Genomic DNA, 6,699 nt, shown 5'->3' with positions numbered 1-6,699 from the left:
CGCACAGTTCCACCTTTAGCCTTCATTTGCTAGTTTGAGGAACCCACCAAAGAATGGTGCAATACTGACCTGTTCCTTTATGTAATTTCACAGGCCATTACCTCAGGTTCTGCCATTTTCTCCATTGTCAGAATTACATTTTGCTTGTTCTTTTTGTACAGTCATAGATACATGATTTAGTTTTCTGCAAGTAATTAATACTCACTCAATGTCATGCCTAAGCCAGACTTGGACAAATTAATTAAATAATTTGAAGCCAGGGCTAGAACCTAAACTACCAGCTTATGTCCTCATTATATGCTAGCAGCATTGCGCTTCCTCCTGCCCCCATTTGGTCTAATAGTGAGCATCTGACCTTGCTAGCATGCTGGGTCATTACAGCAGTCTGAGCCACTCTCCTATAATGACCCCCCCCCCAGTCAAACATGGCTCTTAGTGCTATAATAGCACATCATATATTACTGTGCTGTAAATGCTAGGGATCAGTCTCCAAAATGGGTTTGGTGAGATTCCACTCTGGTAGTCACAGTTTCTACTTCAGGGTCCATAGGGGGTCCACAGGGTTGACCTTGGGGTATAGCTGGATCTGGATCCACGGGCACCACGCAGTTAAAGCTTTCACTGCTCCCAGGATGCACTTGGGTCCATCGTACTCTATACCCCGCCCCCGAGCCACAGGCACCTCAGTTTTAGTTGGTGCCCGGCCGGAGTCGGGTCACCCTGTCGCAGTGGGGCTGCAGGAGCAGCCCCTAAGCTTTATTTTAAAGAGAAAATGTTTTATTTTTTTCTTCTTTTTTTACACTATTAGAGCGGCAGCATCAGACTGTCCTTTAGGACGTCCACGCTGCCGCTCCTTCTCCCCGCTGGCGCCGCGACGCCAGTACAGATCTGGGGATCGCGGCGGGACCCCAGAGTCTGTACTAGCCGGGCTCTGGGGACTCCCATGACTGCTGCCGGCAGCGACGGGGATCAGGTAAGCCGCGGGTCGCCGCGTGCGGCGGCCTGCGGGATACTTCAATGCAGTCAGGAGCCTCCGGTCTCTGGGGACAAACCGGAGGCGCTAGCAGCGGCGGCTGGCTCCCCCTCTAAGTAGAGGAATACCCCGCGTGTCCGCTAGACCACCAGGGTGACAGGCTGGAAGTGGGACCGGCAACCCGGGGGTTAATTGCTAGCCAGGGGAGGCAGCCTTCCCTGTCTAGCGGCTCCTCCCCTCAGCTCTGCGCGCCTTTCAACTCGCAGTCTGGCGTCGCTGAGCTGCTCTTATCTCTCGGCCACTCCTCTGAGGTCTCCGGCGGCCATCTTCACTGGCAGGCATCGCAGATCTCCCAGGCGGTATCCAGTGGACCGGTCCCCCTGTACCTCTCCCCTGCTAAAGGACAAAGCGCTATAGCCCTCCCAGACACTGAATCTGGGCGGTTGATTGTAGCGGAAGGTGCAGTGAGTACTAACTTTTCTGCATTGTATGTGACTATTGCTAGTGCTGCCTGTCTGTGACTTATTCTCCATTACTGTCAGCTTATACCTATCCCTCTCCTTTTCCTACGGCCCGGCAGGTGTGTTGGGGAAGGGCGTTTTCTGATACCCTCACTTATATAAATCACGTATTTGTGGGGTCAGTCACATACTGTTGTGTGCTACACCACATATCTGGTACTCACTGGTGAGTGTGCGGGTGTTAACACCGTAATTCCTCTGGTGATACGTATTTCTTGTGTATTTACTGTATCATGTCTGATGGGGAGACTGAGCGCTCTGTGGCTCCTGTGCTATTTTCCTGCAGACGCTGTGCTGCGGGAGTTGATGGGGAGGACTTAATGTTTCAGCCTTAGTTAGGGCGGTGCGGGCTATCCTACATGTAGAGGATGATGCGCCGGCCCCTAGGTCGAAGTTTCCTAATTTTAAAAAAGCCAAGGTAACTTCAAATGTGTTTCCCCTGTCTGATCAATTAACGGATCATATGGCGGCGGCCTGGCAATTACCCAGTAAGAGGTTCCATCCACAGAAGAGGTTGGCATCAAATTAACCTTTTCCGGAAGCTCATTGCAGGAAATGGGAGACTCCGCCGGCGGTGGATTCCCACGTCACCCACTTGATCAAAAGCGCGACGCTGCTATTGCCGTCTATCTCCTCTCTGAAGGATCCCACGGACAGGAAGGTGGAGACTTGTTTAAAGTCAATTTACTCTCTTTCCGGGGCGGTGGCTCGCCCATCCATGGCTGTCTCCTGGGGGTGGCTAAAGCCATTGAGGCCTGGGCCAATGCCTTGGAGGATACCTTTCCTGACGATGCTCCGGATATCCAGAGAGCGTTAGTGGGACAGATGCGGGATGCAGCTTCCTATATCGGGGAAGCGTCTTTGGATGCCAGCCTGCTCACTTCTAGGGTGTCGGCTGCAGCGGTGTCTGCTCGGCGGTCCCTGTGGCTGAGGTCCTGGAGGGCTGATGCAGACTCTAAGAAGGGTCTGGAGGCCTTGCCTTTCAATGGAGAATTACTATTTGGTCCGGATTTGGACAAATTAGTTGATACTTTGGCTAAGTCCAAGTCGGCTTTCCTCCCTTCGGCCTCTGCGCCGGCTAAAGTGAGGAGCTCTGCCTTTCGGGTTCAGGGTAAGGCCAAGGCTCAGTCCTTCCCAAGACATTCGGCGACCAAGGCCGCGCCCAAGCCCAAGAAGCAGGCATGGAGCGCTCGGCGCCCTTCTTCCAAGCAGGAGGATAAACCTGCTGCCTGTTGGGACGGGCCTCTCTCTGGGGGACCCCAGAGTGGGAGGCCGACTTCTCCAATTCGCCCAGTGTTGGCACAATACCACCACGGATGCCTGGGTTCGAGAAGTAGTCTCTCAGGGGTACGCCCTGTCTTTTCGGTTCAGGCCGCCCCACCAGTTTTTCTGCACGAGTCCTTCTCTGGACAAGACCAAAGCTGTCCAGATTCAGGTAGCTATAGAATCCTTGCTACAAGCAGGGGTCATTGTTCCCGTCCCGCAGTCTCAGCGCAGGACGGGGTACTATTCTACTCTGTTTCTGGTGCAGAAACCCAATGGTTCTCATTGCCCTATCCTGAATTTGAAGTCTCTGAACAAATACCTCAGAGTTCCCAGGTTCAGGATGGAAACGTTACGTTCCATCATTCTGGCGATGGAACCCGGGGATTATATGGTCTCCCTCGATATCCAGGATGCCTATCTCCATGTGCCCATAGCACCGGCACATCAGCGGTATCTGAGGTTTGCTATCCTGAACCATCACTACCAATTTCGGACGTTGCCTTTCTGCCTTTCCACGGCTCCGAGGGTGTTCACCAAGGTGATGGCAGTTATGGCTGCCCACCTTCGGGGTCAGGGTATACAGCTGTTGCTGTACCTGGATGATCTTCTGCTGCTGGCAAGCTCCCCTGAGGTGCTTCTTCAACATCTCCACCTGACCATTGCTTGTCTTCAAGCACACGGGTGGTTGATAAATTGGAAGAAGTCCTCTCTGGTCCCATCACAACGGATGGTCCATCTGGGAGCACTTCTGGATTCTTGTCAACAAAGGACAGGGGCAGATTCTATCGGAATGGAACGGGTTACCTCACCGGATCCGATCCCAGATGCTGGTTTTGTCCCCGGAAGTGCGCCGGTCTCTGGCTTGGTGGCTTCAGTCAGCTCATCTCGTCCAGGGTCGCCCCTTTTGGATCCCGGACTGGGTTCTGCTTACGACAGATGCCAGTCTCTGGGGTTGGGGGGCAGTGACCGGCTCGTTGTCTCTTCAGGGCCGTTGGTCGGCGGAGGAAGCCGCCCTTCCCATAAACGTTCTAGAGCTACGGGCGGTGTACCGTGCTCTACTGTCGTCAGGCACCGTTCTTCACGGAAGAGCAGTTCAGGTGCAATCGGACGCTACCATGGTAGCATACACAAATCACCAGGGAGGGGCTCGCAGTCGAGCTACGATGTCGGAGGTGTCTCAGATCCTGGCTTGGGCGGAGTGCCACCTTCCGGCAATCTCGGCGGTCTTCATCCCAGGAGTCCTCAAGTGGGAGGCGGACTTCCTCAGCCGTCAGGACGTGCATCCAGGGGAATGGTCGCTTCACCCAGAGGTGTTTCAACTTCTTGTGGACAAATGGGGACTGCCGGAGTTGGACCTGATGGCCTCCCGTCACAACTGCAAGTTGCCCGTGTACGGCTCAAGGACGAGATGCCGGCGCAAGCCTAGTGGACGCGCTGTCGGTGAAATGGACGTTTCACCTAGCGTACCTGTTCCCTCCGATCTCCCTGCTACCTCGGGTACTCAGAAAAATCAAACAGGACGGGGGCACGTTTCTGCTGGTGGCTCCAGCGTGGCCCAGACGTCCTTGGTACTCCGATCTCAGGAGCTTGTCCGTAGGCGCCCGTTCCTTCTGCCTTAGCGTCGGGACCTGCTGTCTCAGGGGCTCTGCCTTTACCCGGATCTGGGTCGGCTGTCTTTGACGGCGTGGCTCTTGAGACAGCCGTCTTAAGGTCCCGGGGTTTTTCTACCTGTCATCGGTACCATGCTGAGGGCGCGTAAGCCTGCCTCTGCACGGATTTACCACAGAGTGTGGCACACTTACTTTCAGTGGTGTGAGGCCAGAAACTTTGATCCTCAGGTGTTCAGGGTTTCTAGGATTTTGGCATTTCTACAGTCAGGTCTTGACCTGGGCTTACGTCTTGCTTCCCGGAAGGTTCATGTATCGGCTCTGTCTGTTTGGTTCCAACGACGGATCGCCACCCTGTCTGATGTTCACACCTTTTTCCAAGGTGTGCTTAGGAGTCAACCTCCCTTTGTGCCTCCGGTGGCTCCATGGGACTTGGCGGTGGTTCTTCGGGTCCTGCAGGGACCTCCGTTTGAGTCTGTTGACCTCAAGTGGTTAGCACTGAAAACTGTGTTTCTCCTGGCAATTGCTTCAGCGAGTAGGGTGTCCGAGTTGGGGGCACTTTCCTGTAGTCCCCCCTTCCTAATTTTTCACCAGGACAGGGCCGTGCTTCGTACTCATCCTGAGTTTTTGCCTAAAGTAGTCTCTAAGTTCCACATCAATCAGGAACTTGTGGTACCAGCTTTTCAATCTCCTGATCTTACAGCTGGTGAGGCTTCGTTGGACGTTGTCCGTGCTCTGAGTTTGTTGATCGGACGGCTTCTGTAAGAAAGTCCGATTCCTTGTTTGTCCTCTTTGGTTTTCATAAGAGGGGTTGGCCTGCCAACAAACAAACGTTAGCCCGTTGGCTTTGTTGTTATTAGGGAAGCTTATGTACAGGAACGTTTACCTGTTCCGGCCTCTGTTAAGGCTCATTCCACTTGGTCTGTGGGTCCTTCTTGGGCTGCTAGACGTGTTGCCTCCGCTGTTCAGCTGTGCAAGGCAGCCACTTGGTCTTCCATTCAGACATTTTTGAGGTTTATGCGTTCGACACCTTTTGCCTCTCAGGATGAATCCTTCGGGTGCAGGATTCTCCTTTCTGCTCAGGAGCGTCCCCGCCCTTAGTTGAACTGCTTTGGGACATCCCCAAGGTCAACCCTGTGGACCCTGAAGTAGAAAACAAGAGATATGGTAAGAACTTACCTTTGTTATCTCTGTTTCTACGAAGTCCATAGGGTCCACAGGGCGCCCGCCCTGATGCACCTGGCTTCAAATGGGCTGTGTGGCTGGTCACCGGTTTTCCGTCTCCCATTTCTGTGAATATGGTTTCTTGTGTGTGTTCCAGTCTTCCTTCTCTCTGTTTAGTCTCCTCCTCCGGCCTTGGCTGCTTACCAACTGAGGTGCCTGTGGCTCGGGGCCGGGGTATAGAGGAGGACGGACCCAAGTGCATCCTGGGAGCAGTGAAAGCTTTAACTGCGTGGTGCCTGTGGATCCAGATCCAGCTATACCCCAAGGTCAACCCTGTGGACCCTATGGACTTCGTAGAAATAGAGATAACAAAGGTAAGTTCTTAGCATATTTCTTGTTATTTGTACAACTGTGGTTTAAACCGGTTGCCTACTGTACACCCCACCCCCTTTATTAAAGCAACTTTACCAAAGTGCGCATGTTTGAGGGCAGTGCCTCATGAATATTTCACTTTCTTATTCTGTTTGTTGAGGCCAGCGGCCTTGATGAATGATGCAGCACTGGGGAGATAGGCTCTCCCCCGGTAGCTCCTCCCCCAGCTCAGAGCATGATCCCTCATAAGAGGTTTCCCACCTCGGAGCAGTTCTTCCTCCTCATCCTCCTCCCACTGTGAGATGCTCAGTAGCCATTGTGCACAGCATTTCTGGAGCTACAGGTCTCGGAAGAATCGGGTCTGGTCTCTCTGTATACCTCTCCCTGGAGCCAGGTTAGACCACACTCAATCCTACCAGCTTTAGTAGATGATTCAGTGCCCATTGCAAGTATATTTATATGCATTGTATGTGACTTGTGCTAGCGCTGCTGTTGTGATATACTGCCTTAAACTTTCTGTCAGTTATATCTATCCCTGCTGCTCTTTCTTAACCCTCAACTACCTGGTGTATAGGGGTTCATTATTACTTCACATTTACCTGTACTTGTGATGGGTGTCACTTCGCATTATTAGCTTTACACTGATTGTGTGCTGCTGGATGGTCATTACAATGTCTTCTAAAGGCAAGGGTAAACAGGAGTGTGCGGCCCCTGCTGGTTACTTGTAGATCCTGTTCAGCTGCCTTGTCCCTCAGGATTCCGTGCAGGACAGTCTGTGTGCTATTTGTTATGTACC

Source organism: Taudactylus pleione, unplaced genomic scaffold, assembly GCF_031769625.1.
Source record: "Taudactylus pleione unplaced genomic scaffold, aTauple2 ptg000296l, whole genome shotgun sequence".
Taxonomy (NCBI): domain Eukaryota; kingdom Metazoa; phylum Chordata; class Amphibia; order Anura; family Myobatrachidae; genus Taudactylus; species Taudactylus pleione.
The sequence above is the reverse complement of the archived record's forward strand: the minus strand, read 5'-3'. Positions refer to the sequence as shown.